Genomic DNA, 21,720 nt, shown 5'->3' with positions numbered 1-21,720 from the left:
TTTTCAGATCTACTGGAGATGTCTTCAAATTTTACCAGGATAACAAAAAATTTCAGGAGTTTAAGTCAACTTCTACCTACTTTTGCAGGCATGATAAGAGAAAAATAAATAAAATAATCTTCAGTGTACTGTATTTCCCTCCTGACTTTTTTATTTTCCACACCTGTGTGTATATGAACCCTTTCCACCTGGCATGACTTTTGCATTCATATAAAATAGGTGAATGTTTACTGATAGACTACAATAATTTAATTACCAAAAGCAGAAAAAATAAGTGAAAATGAAATTTTTATTTTAAAATTCAAAAGGCCGGAATAGACACATCTTTTCATTAAAATAAGACTATTTTTTAATACTTATGTATATAAGCTATGAAATTTTAATGATGTTCAGAATCAAACGACCAGGAAAATTCACCCTAACAAATTCACAAATTTAAAGGGCACTAGACTGACTTTCAAATCCAGAAAATTCACAATGTAGAAAGAAAAACTTCTTTCATTTAAGAATCTTAAGTTTAAAGGCAATACTAATTTTCCTTTTACTTAGATATGTTCGATCGACTCTTGAAATACTATCACCAGTATCACAGTAACAAGAGATATTATTTGAAACTATTTGCAGATTTTTTTTTCTTTCTAAAAAGCTATAAACTTTGAAATCATTGATTTTCCCCTGCAAAGAAATTTTGTCTCCTTCTTCCACATCTGTACTTCAAATGAGGCATAAGCAATAACTTTTATACCTTCTATTTTCTTGCCTGGTTAAATCATTCCATGAATCCTTTCTAAAGTCCCTTTCAGATTCAAAGCTTAATGTAAATATACCCGTAGAAAAAGAAAGAAGCTGATACAGTTATACATATACTCTGGAGTTCAGCTGTGCTAACTTCTGGAACACTCTGGGATTTGTGACAGCCATCACTGTTATTTAACTCCAAAGAGAGGTTTAATACCCTTTTTTTTTAATTTTTCCATCAAAAAATGTTTGCCCTGGGAAAATAGTACATAGTGGGATTAACAAACTCCTTTTATGTCACTCTTGCACAGTGGTTGCTTATATGTGGAAAGTTGGGATGATGCTCTTATTCTGGGTTTAAATCAGGTTTGGTTCAATTTAATATCCAGAAACAACTATACTAGAAAGACTACCATTAAAGAAATAGCAATACAGTAAACCAGCAAAGTGCTCCTAATGGAACCATTATCAAACTGAACTTTTGTATCAATGTAATAAATTCACTGTCTTGAAGCAAATCAAGCTAAAGGACATTTTTTCTGGTAGAACAGAATCTGTAGTAGGAATTTATGCCGCCTCAGATGTGCGTTAGCTCACTTTCCATAACACGGCTGTTTTGAACTGTAAGAGACTTTAAGGTAGACATAGTCTAAGTCAACTGGGAACAAGCTTGGAGGAAATGGCTTAAATTGAGCCTCAGTAAAGCAGTATGAAATTGAACTAAGTGTGTTTAATGAAACTGTGTTAGATTAAAAAGTGGTTCAAATTTGGTGTAAATTTCCTGTTTGTATATACAACTTTTATGCAGTCTGAATCTCAGCTGTTTCCTTAATAATTCTCCCAATTCTACCTTGAAATTTATTTTATTCGCACTCAGATATCAGCTTTATTCAAGTATAGCCTTCACATATAAGTAAATGTGTGTCAAGCAATTTAGGAATATGCCTGAAAGAAATATGACTTTCCCTCCTGAATCAATCAATCCTGTCTTCTTCCTATACTACCTATACAATTCTTATAAATGTTACCCTCACAATTCTACTGGGAGGTTAAGTAGAGTGAAATGTTAATGCAGTTCTCGTATGAGAGAAAATACATGTAGATTTCCAGTGCTCTGTAATCATAATGCTTCAAGATCATATTCATATCCTTGAAAGGCTGGCTGCCTAAGATATTACAATGCATATTTATTTTAAGAGATTAAGGAAAAAAATGGGAAAGAAACAGGTAGAACCAGTGTCATTGTGTGAGAACCAATGTAATTAATTCACAGCAATTGGAACCTTGCAAAGGATTTACAAACAAAGGGGTGGGACTGCAGTTAACATGCTCCCTTGTCCCTAAGCAAGCCTCCCCTTTGATCTTTCCAGATGACAGGAGATGCATCTTAGGAATTAGAATGTAATGCAGACATCAGCCATGATTGATGGAGGGGCATCAGGACTGAGTGAGAAGAAACTCTTCAGGCAAGCAGGCATGTGCCACTGTATTTATTGCACTGCCCCTCCTCCTAGTTCTTTCCTGAAAGGAACCTTTTCGCCTAGGTTCAGCTTGTCATTAGCAATGGTGCTACAGATGGGTGTTTTTCTTTTTTTTTAGCTATGATCTCTGTCAGGTGCTCCTTTCTTTTGACCTACTTTGGATTGCAGCTTTGCCTTTAATAAGAACACAGTGCTCTTTTCACAGGTTGATAGTCACTAATGCAGATAGAGCCTGAAACAAGACAAAGTAAAAGTGCTTTGTATTATATTTTGTATATATATTATATATATTTTTATTACATATACCTATATTATTTTATTATATATACCTATATTATATAGGTATATATAATATAAATAAAATATCTCAGGTATTGGAAATAATATAGCTGGATTTTGCACAGTCTGATTTGCTCTGTTGCTTTTTTATGACTATTAGTACTAATTACATCACATTTAATAAAAAAAAAGACTTGGTAAAAAAAATGTCATTAGGAGTCACTTTTCTCAGTCCTCAGACCTTACAGAGTGATGTGGCTCAATTCTCTTTAAAAGAATTGCTGGTGCTGGACCTCAGTGTCATTATTTAGTCTTTGAAAAGTGCCTCAAAATAATTTGCTAATAATTTCAATTATGTTTAAAAAGTAATATACGTAATGCATTTCAGGCAGTGGTTTTTGCCTTGTGACTGCTCAGCTGACAGTCATTTGCCTTCCAAAGTACAATCAGATTAATGACATTGTACCACAATGGCCTTATAGCTTAAAGAAAAAGAGGAATTTTACTGAAAGTTGCATATGTGATTCTTCTGTTTTACAGACAATGCATGAAGCTGTTGTATGTGGAAAAAGCAGGTCCAATGGAATAAGATATGGAAGAGGAGAATTCTGGAAGGAAGGTGAGATGTTTGCCATGCTGCTTTTCACACCAAATGCTGTAATGATCTTATTTTGGAGTTTTATGTCATAATAATGTTGCCATTTATACTTGTGTAGGCTGGTTTAGTCATTCCTACAATAGGTGAATCAACAAAAAACATGAGCATATGATTAATTTTGTTACATATGTAACTCGACCATTATTCAACAAAGCATATTATGCTTCATAATATATTATACTTTATGGCATATTATCAAAACACACGCTTTTCTTAAAGAATTCAAGTGATTGCCATTTGGAATGTGAAAGAAGAGTGAAATTATTTTTGATATTTTGAGGAAGGAAGGAAAATAAACCCTTCTGCTTTACATAAAGTTGTCAAAGCCATTTATGTAGCACTTGTGAAACTCCTACAAATCTAAACTAGCACTTCTTAAGTTAACTGTGGCTGAACAGGAAATGTAGCAAGAAGCAGGAATCTATCAAAACACTTAGAAGTTTTAAGAGTGGCATGTGTCTGTACTGCAAAGGAAGAATTCCCATGTAACCTAAGCGACTTTATGGCATTTGTTCTTTCTGGGATTTAGCCTTCACTAACTAGTTTTTTATTAAACTCTACCAAACTTCAAGGAGGTATCTCTCAGGTGGCATATTACAACAGCACACAGCAGCCTTTTGTAGACTAAATATAATTAGGGTAAGCTGATTGCTAAGAGAATTAGAGAAAAGAATCAGAAAAAAAAAAAAAGAAAAGGAAGAAAAAAGGCCCTTATCTTAAAATCCGTGTTCAAAGCTGCATGTGTGAGTATACACAAAAATTTTAATAAGTACTAAGGATAGCAAATATACCATAACTAGTTAATTAAGCCATCATGGAAAAAATGCTACAGTAAGCAGTCATTAGAGAGCCTCTCAACAGATTCACCTCTCCTATTCTCTCAATATATTCTGCTAGTCTTTTTATTGCAGCTGAGGAGAAACAGGAAAAATAATGTGTGAATTCCTAGATCAGGAATGACAGTTGTCTCTGGGTGTAGCATATCTCGAAAGTTATTTCATCTGTTAAAAAAAAAACCCAGCTTCATTTGCAAGAAGTCAGCATCACTCATTTTCTGACTTCTCTGCAGCCCTTCAGACAAAGTTGTATTCAAGCTTTCTCTCTTTCTGGCTATTTAAAACAGTTGACAGGCAAAAAAAAAAAAAAATTCCTCATAGAACACTGTTGTGGCTGGTCCAAATACTTTGTGTTGCAGAATAAATATACAGACTCCTCTCTCTGCATGTGTGTGTTATGTGTTCATGGTGTGTTTATGAATGAGATTATTAATGGAAATTGGAACAGTAGAACTGACTTCATTTGATGCCACTAAGTTTTAGATATCAAAAGAAGGCCTCAAGGAAAATGAATGTAGAGGGGATAGACAATATAGTATACATAAACGTCACGAGGAACAAGTTCAAGCTAAACTGATATGGAGGAATAAATTTGCATTTCCGTGACCATTTTGAAAGTCTGCACTTTCAAATTAAGTCCTGTTCAAGGTTTAAAATTTTTTAAGGTTTAATGAGAAGGGTGTAAAGCTCCAGACCTTCAGAAAGGAAGCATCTGGTAGCACACATTGTTTTTCCAAGACCAGGCTGTACACTACTGCTATCTCTCACCATTTGAGATCTGAGCAGTGAGATCAATTTTTTAAACCTGAGAGGGATATCTCATAAGAGAGGAATTTTGGTAGTGAAATAAGTTAGCATTAATGTTGTTTGTTCTTAGGGAACAAGAGCCCATTTTCCAGAACACAGGTAGAAAAAAAAAACAAACAAACCAGCAAACCAAGAGTGTGCTTACTTGTGACTTCAAGCCACTTTTATCCAGCATGTGGTTTAAAATGGGATCTCTGCAAGGCCAGTGCTTTTCCAGTCTGTAGGTCATTTTTCATTATTGATTTCTCAAGCTTCTACCTTTCAATGGCAAAACCTGATGCTCCTCTCTCTTTCCCTCTCCCTACTTTTTCCTCTTCCTTTTTCTTTTAAATGTTCTGATTGTGTCTACATGGAGGGGCTGGTATTTCTTTCCTCCCAGGTGTCTTCACCTGGCAAGGTATGGCTGGGGAGCATGGTTCAATTCACATTTCTGTGCTCAGATCTTCTTCCAAGGAGGATGTGGGGATAGGGGAGGGTAGTGTAGACCTGGGTCATCTTCTGACATGCAGACATGCTGGTAGGGATGGCAAGACTGAAGTCTAGATCCAGTAGAGTATGCCTGTGCTGCCTGTAAACAGAACCATATTTTCTAGACTAGCTGACTTCTGGATCAATAAAGAAAAACCTCCATCTGCTGTTATAACTTTTTCACAAATCCCTTTTTACTAGGAACAATTTCCACTTAGTTCTTCTGGATTTCAGTGCACTCATACACAGCCTTTCATTATTTGTGTTGCAGATACAATGCTACTCACAAAAACTAATTGAGAAATCTCATGGTTAGCATGGGTGGGTCAACTCCCATTCAGGTAGTTTGAATGCACCTAATTCAGGTGATAAAAAAAGTTAAGCTTGACAGCAAAGCATTGTACCAGGACAGGTGCTGTCAGATACAAAAATAAATAAAAATGCAAATTTTTTTTACTTAGTACTTTAAAGCCAGCCATTACTGTCCCACTAGTACAGCCCTAGTACATGCAAACTCTCCCTATGCAATACAGAGAAAGACTTTTAGGAGGTTAAAGAATCATTGCATTAGTTTTAAGTAGAGACTTTGTTATGCTTTTGTCTTGGGTGGAGGCCATCGTTGTTTCAGGAATTAGATTTCGTGATCTCTTCATGAAAAGGCAGACAAAAAACCCATCAGTTACACATTCTTGAGTGCCATCTACTGGTACCTTCTCTATTACAAGCTCGTATATGCATTTGCATGTGTGTATACATACTTACATATGTACATATGCAGACACACATACATATATGCATATATAGATATACATAAATGTATATGCATATATATACAACTGTATTTATAAGTCAAGCTTATAATAACCAATTTAGAGTGTGCATTCACCCATTTAAGAGCTATCACCTCATTGTTAGCATGCTTAGAAGCTAAAGTTAAGTTAAATTAGCAGAATTAATGAAGCTGGTTTTCCTACGAGACTGTATCTCTTATTCCTAACCACTTCCATGCCCCCTTATAGAGGCACAGAACTCATAGCTCTGAGCTCCCAGTCTCCCCAGCGTCATCCTATCTTCCCTGAATTGGCCAAGTTATAATTGTCCTTTCCTTGGAGGGAACAATAATTTCTGTTCTTTACTTTGTCTCCGGAGTTGGTAAAACTTTTAGAATATGCACATCTTTGAGCTCCCTCTCCTTCTTCTCAGACTTCACTGAAACTGATCACTAAGGACACAAAAGTTACCAGGCAGGCCAGTACAAAGTACAGAAGATTTAATCCCATCTCTCCTTTCATTTTAATTGCATTCATTTTCATGTAGCTCATTTTAATTAATTGGTTGCCCTAATAATCATTAAATATGGATTGACAGTTAAATAAATATATTATTTCCTCTTGAAGGACATTTTAAGCTTTTTTGATTTGATTTGGGGCTTGGCTGTGAATGTTCAAGGGCTAAGAAATATACTGCTGCCACTGGCATTCATATAGAAATGAATAGTGAAAATGAGGTTAGAATTTATCATAGTGTCTTTCAGACATCTCACTTGTTACTTTGCTGTAGCAAGTAGCATTTTCAGAGGATAAGTGTGTAGTATAAGGTTTTGCCAGCAACAAATTTCTTCACAAAGTAGTGTTAAAGAAATGGCAGTTTTCTGAAACCTATATTCAGGATTAGTCTTTATCATTTATTTTTGTGCCAAAGAAAATTCCTTGTCCAGTTTGTACCAGATAATGACAAATAAATATGAAAATAAGAAAATAAGACATGCACTCTACAGATCAGGTAGAATTACAGAGGTTACACATCTGTGATCTGTCCAAATGATGAAGTGTAGCAATAGCCATTTACTAGAAGCAACTGTTAATTATGAACTATCAAGCCAAGTAACAATCATTTCTGCTTTTTCAGTGTGGTCCTGTCCTAGTCCATGTGCTTTGCCCTTTCAACAATAAAGGCCCAAGAAGACCAATTCATGCAACCAATTCTCAATTTTGTCTTTAAGAAGTAAACTTCAGTGCTGAGCCCAAGACACAGACAGTCACTATCTGTAGAAATAACATTCAGAAAGAGAAAATAATTCTTGTGGTTTACAACCATTGGCTAAACTGAAAAGCAAACTTTTGATATGGAATCACAAATCTACTGCAATGTATCAAGACCCTGACTCAAGATGTTTTCTTCCCTTATTTGACAAAAAAGTGCTTGCTACCTGGAAAGAATAATTTTTATCTGGAATTTTCAAAAGAAAGAAAGAAGAAGCATTCATTTGCAAATAAATTATGATCCTTTTGAAAAATATGCTTAACGTCATGAATACAAGTAGTTCCAGCAAAGTTCTGTGTAAAAAATCAACACTGAGAAAGGCTAGAGTTCACATCTAGTTTTAAGATAACACAGAAAAAGGAAATGTAACAAACAATAGAGAGAAAAAGAAAGTAAAAAGGTATTAGATTGTATACATTTTTTCCCTTTACTCTTTCACTGCTGGTTTTATTTCTACATTAAACATCTATCTATTTCAAATTTTGTGAAATCTCTGCTTTACCAACTTTGAATTTATTATTTGAACTTTTGGCTACTTCTGTAATTATTCTTGTTTTTTTTTTTCTACAAGACATCTGTTTCATCTTTTGAAATATGTTACATTCTACACATCGACTTATAATTTTAAATTATATCAAAATAGAATAGAAACATAAACTAAAACCACTATGTGATTTCCTGTTATCCACTTTCTTCCTTTCATTCCTTTCCTATAGCTCAAGTGCTCTTCTTACCCTATGTATATATCCAAAACTCATGAGCAGGTAGTCAGGACACAGAAGTACCAATGGTTATCTGTAAAGCTGCATTTGTGTCACACTTTGCCTATCCTCCAAAATAGCTAGTATTAATCATACTGGAGGTCACCAGAAACACAACTATTGATTTTTATGAGCTTTGGATTAAGATCAAAAGAAACTGGAATTTTTAGTAGGTAATTTCCCATGAGGGTGGGATAAGATTTTCACCCACTGCTGAATCATAAATATAAAGCAAAATCATGATTTAGTGGTTTAACCCTCTCCTGATTTGAAAGGATCAAAGATTATGTTGTAAGTAGGTTTTGGAGCATAATATATTAAATAATCCAATAGTAAAATGCCAGTTCCATGCATTATGATTTTGAAAATATGAAAACTGTGAAGAAATATGCACAAGAAAATCAATTCTTATTCCTTTGTCTCACAGTATATTTAAACAATTTGCCTTATTCTAGAGCTGACTAAAGACAGAAAAGATGATTTCTGCTTGCTATAATGGGAACTATACCAACTTCTACAGTGAAATTAATCATGTTTTTCATTATAGTCCATTATACTCTTTTATAGGTTTCTGAAACTTTCAGCCTCCAGACTGAAATTTTGCAGGTTTGTTCTCTCAGAATATGATATTTATTGCTGCTGTCATAATCCTTATTATTGGTTATTATTCTCTGTGTGATGATGGTTTATGCAGGATGTTTGGCCAATTTTGAAAGACAACTAAGACAGCAGAGAAGAGGAATATGCATTATTTAATACAGAAAATTCTATTTCAAGATTTTTTTCAACAGCTTTAATGCTTCAAATAATGTCAACAAAATTTTAATTTTCCACTGCAATGTATTTATTGCAATTGTGTTTGAATGTTCCCATTAAAAAAATGGGTTGAAAATCCAAGAACAAATAACATAATATTTGACTGTACTATTTGAGAAATATTACCTGATTCTGTAATTAAAGACTGCTATGATGAACACATGCAGAGACTAAGTTAAAATTGTATGTTCCACTGAACAGACTGAATACTTGGCACAGCTATTTAGGAAACAACACTATACAAACATAATGTATTATTTGAATAGCATTGCAACTGATCCAAGTCAAAAAATAAGGGACGTGTGTGGCAATTTTAGCAATAGATGTCCAAGCTATTAATAGAATGCATTATCCACCTAATAATGAGATACCATAAAGAATGTGAGATGTAACACTTAACACTGCAATCTTATCCATCTTTTTACATCAGTTCTATAAAACAGAATAAAAATTCAGAGAATAGGCTATATTTCTGGTCATCCTTAAAACCATCTTTGTAGGCTGACATCAATAGATGCCTTTTTAAATATTCCCAAGTGAAAAGATTATTTTTTTTTTACCTTCATTTCTTTTTTCTTCCTTTTTTTTTTCCCTTCCCTCCTCTCCTTCCCCCGATTCAATTTGCACTTTGTCTTTGAAGTTTACTCTTTGCCTTTAATTACCTTTGATAGACTGGCAAGAGTCTTTCCACTGAACAGTTCATAGACTTAGGCTAATATATCATAAATGAGAAATCTTCTGCTTGAAGCACCATTTTAAATCACCATTTTAAACTGGAAGGACACATCACATTGACATACACTCAATAACAACATTTCATAGCTTTTAACTAAGCTGGTAAGCATGCTTGCTTTTTTTTTTCTTCCCTTTTTTTTTTTTCTTTTCTCTCTCAGAGACAGCTGCCCATTCCTGTTTGTGTACTGTTTCTGCCAATACTCTGATGTCTCTATTTAGGGAATTATAAAGAATTGCTTGGAGTCTTCTGCAGTTACAAAAAACTAGCCATTGAAAGGGAGGAGGATAAAACTTATTCAGAAGACAGATGACAGCTTTTCATCTGGGGATCATACAGAGGAATGCTTCCTTCCATAAAAATAGATCCTGCAATGTTGTTTGCTCCTCACATTTCACAAGGGCCAATCATTCTTAAAAAGAAAAAATACCCTTAAAACTGTGAAGTCAGCTGAATCCTACAATCCTCATTCAGCCAAACCGGTATTTTTTTTCAATTATTACTATTTTACACAGTAAGGCATAAGGAGTTGGCTCCTAAAAGAAACAGATTGTTCTCACAGCCACCCCTCCCATCCTCCAAGAAACAATACCAGACTGAGTCAAACCAGCTTGCACAAATGTTGTTTCATAAAGGGTCCATTTGAATTGCATTTGTCGACAGTATCTTTTTTTTTTTTTTTTTTTGATACAGAATGCTGCTAAAGAGGGGAAAATAGCAAAGAAAAAAGGAACACTGTGATCATTATTAAATAAACTGTCATCCTATTTAAGTGAATGGAGTGATTTAAATGTCACCACAATGAGCTGTTTGGAGTTTATTTTTTAAATTATAATCTGTTAATTACCGATTAATGTGTGCCTTTAAGACACAGCCCACTGCAGGAGGTACTGGCATGGCATTTTGCCTCAGCAGGAGTGCTAGGCAGTAGTTAACACAGGATAAGCAACTGGGACAGATCCTCAGCCTGTTAGGATTTAACTTTGTATTTTCTGGAGTACAAAAGAAACTATACTTTCATACGGCAACAGATTGCCAAAGTGTCTTTCAGCACATGGGGAGAGGGTAGGGTTGGAACATGAGAGGGTATCAGTCAATTGTATTCTCCAGGAATGGAAAAGAAGTGATAACGCTGGAATTTCATTAGCAATATAGACAAGTCAGGATGAACTGGCATTTAGTTGACATGCTCCTACCAATTATAACAAGTACTGAAGGATCAGTAATCATGTTATTTGTCAGAACAAGTGTTTCAAGTATAAATAAAGAAGAAAGCAAACATTTGTACCTACAGGTTTGTAGTCAGGGAGTTATAAAGAGTATTGCTTTGTATTTACTTCCAGGTCTTAATGGAGGGCCAATGTCTGGCCAAAATAGTTCACCACTGAAACTTTCAGTTTCAACTGAACTAGTTACTTATGCAGAAATGTGACACAAATATGATCATATTTACTGAATTAATATCAAATTATTCTGTAAGTCTAATTGTCAGGTTGGTTGATTTGTGTCATAGGAACCAATGCCCCCTTATTAAATAAATAATTCAGAAGGCTCATGTCTGTTTAAGGTATCAGCCTCTCAGTTATTTGACTCAGTACCAGCTATTTCATTTAGGTCCTGCACAAAGAATTGATTGGTAAGGTCAAAATTATTCCATATGACTGCTGACCACACACTTGGGTGAATGTCATAGGTCCCTGTAGCACCAAAAGCTTTCCAGCCCTCTACAGATAGAAACTGGAAATTCAGGTTTAAAATAGATACACATCCCACCCCCGCAATGTTTATACAAGATGGTTGTGCAGTTTTTATAATTTTGGTAAATTTTTCATGTCTTGCATAGTTAAAGGATAGTAAATTCACTGTCTTGTAAATGATAATCTAATAAATAGTAAAACTAAAATGAAATACCTCTAATTACAAATTCATGTAACTGTATGTAGAGGGATTGTTTCACATTACAGATAAATGTCTTTGATTTCCTTTTCACGCTAGCATGTCCATCAGATGAATTTTCTTTTCTTTTTACACTAGGTCTCAGTTTAGTAATAATAAGTGTACCAAGCCCTCAAAATCACAATGTGGAGTTTCAGATCTAGCTCACACTTGTAGATAGACTCTGAACTGTGTTCAGGTTTCCAGTTAACTGAATGCTTCCCACATCCTGCCTACCTGTGTAACAGAGGTATGGACAGTCATGGCTCAGGAATAGATCATTTGCATTTTCATTCTGTATTTTTATGCCTCTTCCCTTGTCTTTAGGCTCCTTTCTTCACTGAATCTGAATTTCCTAAAATATTAAGTCACTGTCTGAAGTCCTCAGTATATTTTAAGCTTCTTTTATGTTTGCTTTCTTTGACTAAAATATATTTTTGAAATACAGTTGTAAACAAATTGTAATGGCATAAACAAATGCAAGATGTGCTGAGGAAGTTCAGTACAGAGATACAGAGATCTTGTTAAAAGAAAAGTATCTAGCTGGGCTTAAAACAAAAATAATGCAGAAAATGGAGCAGGCAAAGGAAGAATAAAAATATTTTTGAGGTTATTTGGAAGCATCAAGGCTTTAATTTAAACACAGCTATCAGATATGCTAGCTGACACAGGACAGCCTGCGTTCATGTTCCCAGAATCTCTATTTAATTAATGAGAACTGCTGTGGCCTGTGCTATGTACTGACCCACCTCCAGGAAGTCGGTGGGAGAATGCTGGCTGGCTTCAACCAAAACTGCTCAAGAACCGGTACTAATAATGTGAGGTCATGAGGCCTAAGAGCATAACAATACGGTATTTGCAAAGTTTCTTCTGTGGAGCTGTGGTTTTTGTCTGATTTTCAAGCCTTTGCTTCAGCTGCTAATATAGCTCTGCACCCTAACAAGTCCCTCTCTCACCTGCACAGTTTGAGGTTGGAATTGGATCATCTCAGGAACTCAAATGTGCCTTCAAAAGACTGCATAGTTATCGTCCTTGCTTTCTTCACTATTAGATGAAATAGAAACGTGGTGTAAAAAAAGGCCTATGGGATTTCTCATATTCTTTCTATTTTATTTGTGAGAGGAGAAAAAAATATGTTTTGTATCAGAATTGCCAGTTACAATTCTTTATTCTACCAAAAATTATTATCGCTTTCCCTCTCCCTACAGATTTTTTTTTTCTTACCAGGAAGTCTTATGCTACAGTGAATTTCACATGATTATTTCCAGCACTTTGCTTATCACAATGCAGTCTTTAGATAAATAAAATAACAATTTTCTTCCATTCACCACAAAGGGTAAATTCAGAGATAACAGTGATCTGGGGATTTAGAAATTGTGCTAAATTCATATGGTAATGAACATCTGTGATGTTTTGGTGACTCACTTGCTCAAAAGGATACAATCCCCAGGTTTCATGATTGTCTTTGAAAACTTGCAGGAAGTCCTACACTGAACACTGATGAGAGACAACACAGGATGGTTTTAAGCAGTATCCCAGTATGACACAGGGCAATGCTAGGCTATATCCCAGTGTGATACAATGGCTGATGGCTAATACATGGAAAACTCCTCAATATTTTAGTGTTTTAATGACATTCTCAATCATTAATGAAAACATAACTTAATGAATCACCTTGAGTGCTATTGTAATTTTTTGCTTGTTTGTTTGTTATTCTCCATTTGCTGAAGTGGCACAAACCAAGCCACTTGCCAGGGAACTCTCTTCTGAATGACTTGATTCCTTTCTTTTGCCTCTCCTCCCACTCCTCCCTCAACAGATAAGACTTTTTTCAAGTGTGTTCCGAGAATTTCAGAGCATATTTTCCCAATCAACTGTGTTATGACACTCAGCCATATACACTGGAGGATTTTTTTTTTTTTTTTTTTTTGGCAAAATAGGAGTACCTCCCTCTCAAGTTATTTTGTCACCAGGCTGACACTAATGCAGTTTAATACGTTCAATGAATTCAAACTGTTGAAAACACCAAAAAGCAGATTGAAAAGGAGCCCGCACAATACTTGCTATTCAGACTTGTGGAAAAGCCAAGAAAGGGTAGGATAATGCAGAAAATCCAAATGCATGCTACTACTCAGAATAGAAAAGGAGGGCTAGGAAAGGTACTGAGGTGTGAAAGGTACGCTGCAAGTGACAGCAAGCTGTTCAAGTCTTAACCATTATGTGTTTGCCAAAAACGTCTATATTCGCGCAACACAGAGAAAACAGCACGTAGCCCACGCAAAGGCAATGTGTGCTACATTAGGCCCATTACAGCCTGTACTGACAGGAATGTGAATGTAAGCTGCCCAGATGGAGAAAGAGGTAGCTGTGCAGCAACATCAATGTACCAATGCTGGTTTAATCATCTTGTTCTTCTGCATGGTCTTGAGCACCATTAATCCTACCAAGCAGACTGCAGCAGGACTTTTTGCATTAAGGATCACCTAAGGCTGCTTTGGTACGGAGTCATCTGTATCTCTTAATCCTTGTTAATAGGAAAAAAGTATTTGCTTCCTGAGATGAACATGAGCTCAACACATGCTGCTTTTGAATAAACCCTTCCCCCGTCCCCCCTCAGCTGTTTTACCATAATATTTGTTTGTAAGCATCGTTACAGTAACTCACAGTATAATCAACTCATAGGGTTAAAATATATATAAGTATTTTATGGGGTAGGTGAGATACTTGGGTCTTGTAAGCCTAATAATAATTTACGTAATGACATTCTGGTTAGAAATAAAAGATTTGGAGTCTCTGTATTTTTGTGCACATTTTTCATCATGCTGATTTTATCATGCATTTAAATTTTTAATTTTTGCCCAGATATTCTACTCTTCCTGAAATTCTTTTAGTCCTCTGGAGACTGTAGTTTCTGAAGCTGTATTCTTAACTAAAAAAGCTGGATTTACAGATTGATATCAAGAGTACATGGGGTTTTTATAATTAACAACAATTTTATTGCAGAGCTCTTTACCTTCAGGCTGCAGGGTTTAAGCTTTCTCTGAAATCAAAGATCAGGAAGAGGTCTAACTATAAATGCAGATTCTTTGTACACTCTCTTGCTGTAAGGTTCTTAGACATTTTTTCTGAAACTCTTTGAACTGGCCACAGTACGAGACACTCTATTAAACCTGACAGATTTCATGTTTGGTCCGTCATAAAAATTCCCTTTTTCTTAAGAATACTTAGAAATCTGCTTTAACTTTCAGAACATTTAGCCAAGCTACAAATCTCCTTTCAAATCATTTACCTCTCTTAAATCCTGGGTAGTTTAAATTGTTCTAAACTTTGCTGGAGGGATTATTCTTTTCATTGCAATTATACAAAGAGCATTTCATGATCTGTATTCATAGTACAATCATAGAAAAAATTTAATCCTAAACAAGATGTTGAATAATAATTAAAACTACTGAAGACTTGATTAAGAATGTTCAGGGATTAGAAATGAGAATTAAAGACGGCTATTGGGCCCAGAGGTAAATTCAAGGACTTCAAACACCTTTTCAAGGAAAAAAAACAACCAAACAAAACAAAACAACCCTACACATTCCAAACAAAACAAAATGAAACATGTTTTTCAAAGTGATTAAGAAACTTATTGGACTAAGGACTTCCTTCAGGAAGCAGTCTAAAAAAGCCACATAAAACAATAGAATGTACTTTCTAAGCTCCTCAGAGAGTTCATTGTGTATCACGGGGGACACAATCTCAGATTAGCTTATGGGGGAGCGTTAAGGCCTGAACTGTCAAAGGTTTTTTAGGGTTTTTTTTCATATCTAAGAAAGGAGTAAAAAAAAAAAAAAAAATTTGAGGAGAAAATCAGGAAATGATGAATTTTATTTCTGATAATAAATGTGACCTGTCTATAAAATGAGTGAGTACCCATGGTTTTTTTTCCTCCCACCAAAGGAGTTTAACTATAAAATGTGCTTTAAAAACCCCTGTCATCTAAATAAAGTGGAGGATATTTTGCACAATATTAGATACAGTTGAAATGAGTGAAAGTGAAGTATTTTGTCCTGACTACCAAAAAGCCAAGGGTCATCCTCTTAAACAAGGTATTCTGCCTAAGATATAATATATATGTTTAATGCAAAATTTGTACATAACTGCGTATACATGTACATGCATGTATATATATATTTTTTATTTTGTATTGAAGCTCTTTGCAGTTCTTCATCACACTACTGTGACTTAGCATGATTGCATTATCCTTCATTGCCAATAATTGAATAGAAGATGTCACTGAAAGTACAGAACAAATCACAAATGTATGAAGCTTGAGACATATCATCAAAAAATAACAGCATCATCTATGTTTTAAACTAAAGTTTTATGGGAAGATTCTGTTCTGGTACCAGTTGATGTAACTCTGTTGGGTTCAGTGATGTTAAAATGATTTCTACCAGACAAGGCTCATTAAAATATCTAAGTTCTCACCTTTTAATTACACACTTGGATATGTACATAGAAGTGCTCACCTTCTAAAAGAAATAGGCCAAGATGTGATTTTGTAACAAAAGTAGTACTCCTCTGACATCTCTGAGGTAGTCAGACACTTAGAGGCATCTAGCTGGAAAATGCGTCAGACAGGGTCTCTTTCTGATTTCCTGTGTATAAATTGACCCGGGAGTCACAATAAATAGGACTTGACTACTTTGAAATTGAATTCTGCTACATTCACACTACCTTCATTTTTTTGTACAAGCTATTCTGTATTTCATCATCAGTGTACATTAAAAGCCTCGTGGATATGCAGCTGAAACATTATATTGGTAAATGATGTCAATAACTCATAAAATCAATTAATTTGCCTCTAGTAAGGCATAAATTTTACATATGAATAGAGACAGTAAATCTTTCCGAGCACTGTAATTTCCCTAATACCTTTTTTTTTTAAATTCTGGACTGGAACAAAAATTTGAAAAGGTTAACATTTTTTATTAGAAAACAATCAATTTTGATTTGATCAAAACATGTTGCTATGTAGAAATAATATGAACGTGATTTGTGCATATTGTATTTTCTGAGCTACAAAATGAAATATGATTTATTTTCAAAGAATCAGTTCTAAATGAAAACTTGAAGTAGCCAATACAAAATTCAGAAATGCAATATTTTTACACTATCAGTAACTTGATTTTTTTAAGCATCATTAGAAGATAATTGTTACAATTTGACAAGAGAGGGCTTGTTCCATTCTTCTAAAAAAAAAACCCTCATAAAACAGACATGGTCACAAAAGCATATTTCAGAAAAGGCTTTTTTAAATGCAAAACAACTTTGATTAAACTAACTGGTCATGATTTAACTGCATGAAGTATGGCACAACCTTTTAAGGTCATGCAAGCTTAACCTCTGCCTTGAGCATCCCTAACACAATTTACATATGCATGTGGCTAGCACTGACTGATAATTGCCTTTGCATATTATTCTGAGAAGGAATTAGTCTGTCAATCAACAAGAAATTAATTGTGATTTTCAGTGATCTCATAAACTGACATTGTAGATTCTTGACAGAGAATGGAAATGAGGTACATATGGTCATTGCCTGAGTGCCACACTGATAGGAAAGCTTACACCCAACCCACAAAGATAACTCCTCTGCTTTTGCAGCCAACTGTAAAAGAAAAACAATGCACTATAAAGCAGAACATTGCCAGACCAGAGGATACAGATTACTAAGCACTGCTAATTATGCATCACATGCGTGAAGTGACATCATTGTCAGTGAGAGCAGATACCAAAACTCCCTGTGGTAAGACAGTCTTAAATGACGTCCCACAGACAGACGAAGAAGTAATACAGTCGCTGTGGTTTGAAATTAAAATTCAGCAGAATTCTCTGTATCAACTGAGAAGCTGAAGTTGCCTGAGACTGAAAAGAGTGTATCAGGCACCATGGCAGCACCTCTAGGCAGCACCCCTGGGCAGCACCCCTAGACAGCACCCTGGGCCTGTATACTCTCTAAACCCTGTAACTTTTATGAGTGATTTAACATTTGTCATTATTCCATCCAGTACTACCTGTGTTTTTAAATATTATCCCTGTTCTTCAACATGCTGAGAAGTAGGTGTTTAGTGTGAAAAACTTAAAAAAATTGATGATAGTTTTACAAAGCAATTATCACAAAATTATTATTTATGTGCATGTATTACTGTTTCCTGCCTGAGGACTTAATTCTGGCTGCATACATATGTCCTTTTGCATCTCCTGTGGAATCAGTTATTATGCATGTGCAGTGACAGGTACATGCAGATGGGAGACTACAAGTGTTCTGTAATTTGCTTCTATGTATTCCTTGCTAATGTGCACATTTTTTAATTTGAAATTCTCTGGAAAAAATGAGGGTCATGCAGGTTTTCTATGAATTCCACTTTTCACTCCATAATTTTATGGTTTAAACTACATAAAGAATAAGTCCAACCAAAACTGCATATGTGACTTCAAGATATTTAAAAGAAAATTTAGATAAAGAGACTTTGTCTAAATGAAAAGTTAATAAGAAAAAAACCCCACTCTGTTTATTGAACTGCAGGGGCGGCTGGACCTTCAGCTTGTTTAAAACAAATATTTCTCAGCTCACAGGCTTTTAATTCATGATTCAATTTCATATCCAAATTTATCTCAATTACTTAAAGCTCTGAAGCTTTCCCAAATGTCATAAGAATAGGATTTTGTATGAAATATCCTGTCTGTACTCCTTCTCACCAGATCATAGCAACAGAAATAAAAGCGGGTTTAGGTATTTTACAGAAACATACAGTTAGGGAATTTTGTTTCTGAAAGATTTTAGGAAAAGATGACTTTCAGGTTTAATCTCAAATGAAGTTCAGCTTTGCAGGTCTAGAGTTTGATGAAAAGCCAAGCAGATCTACTATAGACAATATGTTTAAGATAATGAGAAAAATACATATTTATGTAAGTTTTGTAACAGTTCGTTTAAATCTTTTACTTTCATTTTATTATAATGAGTGCAATTCACACATTCTTTCTGAATTTAAAGCCAACTTACTAAAATACTTAAGACAGTTTCTGGAGTCTTCCATCAATACAATTTACTTGCTTGCTAGTTCATATTTAATTTTATATTATCTATTGCTTTGTTTATGGATGGAGAAATTTAAATTAAGTACTATTTTTTATTTTTTTTTTAATTAACATGGCAATTACAAAAGGACAAACTGCTCCATACACAGGAATACATCATAACCATAGGGGCACCTTTCTTCAAGTTCAAAGGGAGATTAATGCACTTGTTAGGATGTAAATTACACTTCTAGCACTGACATGAAAGAATTGCTGTAAAAGATGTACCGTAAATATATATAACTTTGGCACCAGGTAATATTTACGTGTAATTAATTTAGAATGTATATTTTCCTCTGTAAAACCCTCCAATAGGATCCAAACATTTTTTTCCTTGCGTCTCGACCTTTGTTCCCTCCCCCAAAGATCCACTGTTTCTCAATTACATGGTAACTAAACTGTAGCTTAGAAATTCATATTTATCTGAATCTAGAATGCTGGAAAAAGTTAACTTCATATATTGTATTTTTCAATCTACTTTTTACTTTGCAGTGTATGAAGTTTCGAATATGTGAATGCTTTTGTTATCTGTTTGGCAAGCTTAATGGGTTTGGATTTTCCATAAAGTGCACTTGATTTTCATTAAGGATTTTTAAAACATTTCGGAAAATAACCCAACACCCAAAGTTTATTATATATCTCATATTTTATTTACATGGATGAGTGGAAAATACACCCTCAGTTGGCATTTTTTCTTCTACTTTAAACATAATTAACACTTTAAGCTGCGTAACCTATGACCCAAGGTATATGAGATCATATAGACTGAAGATTGATGACAGAATTAATACAAAATGAAGTCAGCCGTCTCAAAGTTTCATTGGAATGCAACACATATCTACTATTTAGACTGACACTTTTCATATCTTGTGTTCGATGTAAAGGAAAAGCCCAAAAAGTGAAAAGAAAGAGATACCTCAGCCTTCTGCTCTTCATCGTGAACAAGCAGACACCACAGAATCAGGAAAGCAGTAGTGAGAAGAAGGAAAAGATAAAAAGTTGATCTAAGAGGATGAAGGCAGAGTATAGAACATCAAACATAGAGGGATTATTCTTAACATTATTAACACTGAGTAGTGTTTTGGGGCTGCAGGTTTGTGACTAAGCCACTGGCTAAGCCCTGACCTGAGGTTAAACAGCAGAAAAACAGTGTCTTCCTGGTGTGTATGGATCTTTTAGCAAGAGTGGAACAAGGTTTTTGATCTGGAATCCACCACGATGCACCCATCGTAGTTACCATTGCTACGGCATTGCACATCTACAGTTTCAACAAAAAAACAGTTTTAGGAATGGGTACCTCCACAACAAGCCATACCTACCCTTTCAGGGCTGTACTGACAGAAGTACTGACCTGAAAAGTAGCTCTGACAACTCACACGTTCAGAGGAAATTCAGCTTTGCCAAACTGACTTGGCCTACAAGTGTTACGTTAAATCTAACACAATACTGAAAAGGAGCCAAAAATGGGTCAGGAAATGTTTGCTTTAGATATTGGCAGTGTAAACAGTTATGCTGAAAGTAACAGAGAGCTATTGCACTGTGTAAAGTTTTATTAGGTTTAATCTCCCATTAAAGTTAGTTCCTTTTCAGTTCAGGAGTAAAGAACTATTTTATAAGGACTGAAGATCAATGTAAAATGGAAGCTTGGTTTCCAGATAATCTAGCTCTCGTGAAACAAATGCATGTCCTAATGGGAAAAAGAAGAAAGCTAGGATAATAAATTTAATATTTAAAAGTGACCAATGATTTTACAGCTTCAGAAAATAATGTGCTGGCTCAAAAGAAAAAAAAAATAGTTTTTTTTTAATATTGCCCTGCCAAAGATTGTATCAAGGAGTACAATGGAAGCAAAGAAAAATAAATTTTACAAGGAGGTATTTGCTGTACTTGTTTAAAAAAAAACAACAAAAAAACAACAAACCCCCCAAAACGGGTTACATATGCAGAACGAAGTGTGACATAAATAGCCATCTTAAAAGTTTGCTAACTGGCCCCCAGACAGGCAGTGGGACAGCATTCAGTCCATCAAAATGCTGTACGAGGAAAGATCATCTCTTGAAAACCCATAGAGGATCCATCCCCTACAACCTGGTTACTCCATTTTCTCTGCCTAGCAAATGCAGAGACCCTCGGAGAATGACCCAGATTGCTAAAAATACTTACCTATCTTTTCCAGAAAGTAGGAAATTAACTGGAAATATAATGTGTGTTTTTTCACCTAGTATCTTCTTCTTTACCTAGTATCTTGCCTACAGTGACACAGAGGAAAGGTTATGCTTCTGTGAACATCTGGATGTGGAAAAAGAGTGGATCTGAGCTCCAGGCCCTGCCCTGTCTTGGGGGTCTACAATGCAATAGTGCTCTCAACAGTCATGTCCTGAGCAATGCAGCAGTCACAGGGCCAGGTGAAGGAGATTAGAGTTTAGGACACTCATTTACAGTCAGGAAAGATGCTGGGTCTCTCTCCTGGGATGCTGCCTGTTTTCTTTCATCTTATATTCAATGCACTCTCATTCCTGAAGGCAGGAATCACATCTATGCATGGGTGACTGAAGATGAGCCCTTGGAAATCCTCAAGGTGGGCAGAGATTCCTCATACAGCTGGGCAGCTTCAACTGCTGCTGAAAATCTGAGAGAGTAAGTTGCTTTAGGTGGACCTTAAGAAAGTATTCATTGCTCTGTCCACACTGAGGTGAACAGAATCTCACCCATGCAAAGGAAATCCACAGAGCCTTTCACTTGTCCCATCTACGATATATTCACGTAACCTTTAGTCTAGTTTCTAATGACAACTCATATTCTTTTCCTATTTAAAAGGATTTCCTTTAATCCAGTTCTCAGGCAACTTACCAAATTGCTAAACTGGAACAAAAATCTTTAAAATCAGGATTTGAGTTATAAGCTTCTAGATCCTGTAACTTTGAGTAAGATTCTAGATGAATTCTGAGCTAAATATTTTCCTTATTTTGAAATAAGGCTGTAAGCGTATAAGTGCTTTGTATTCTGTCAAGATTGGCCTTTTTCATTGACTAAAAGG

Source organism: Pezoporus flaviventris, unplaced genomic scaffold (assembly GCF_033815535.1).
Source record: "Pezoporus flaviventris isolate CSIRO_AGI_PZ_B2104156 unplaced genomic scaffold, CSIRO_AGI_Pfla_v1 ptg000031l, whole genome shotgun sequence".
NCBI classification, from domain to species: domain Eukaryota; kingdom Metazoa; phylum Chordata; class Aves; order Psittaciformes; family Psittacidae; genus Pezoporus; species Pezoporus flaviventris.
This window is presented reverse-complemented; position numbering follows the sequence as displayed.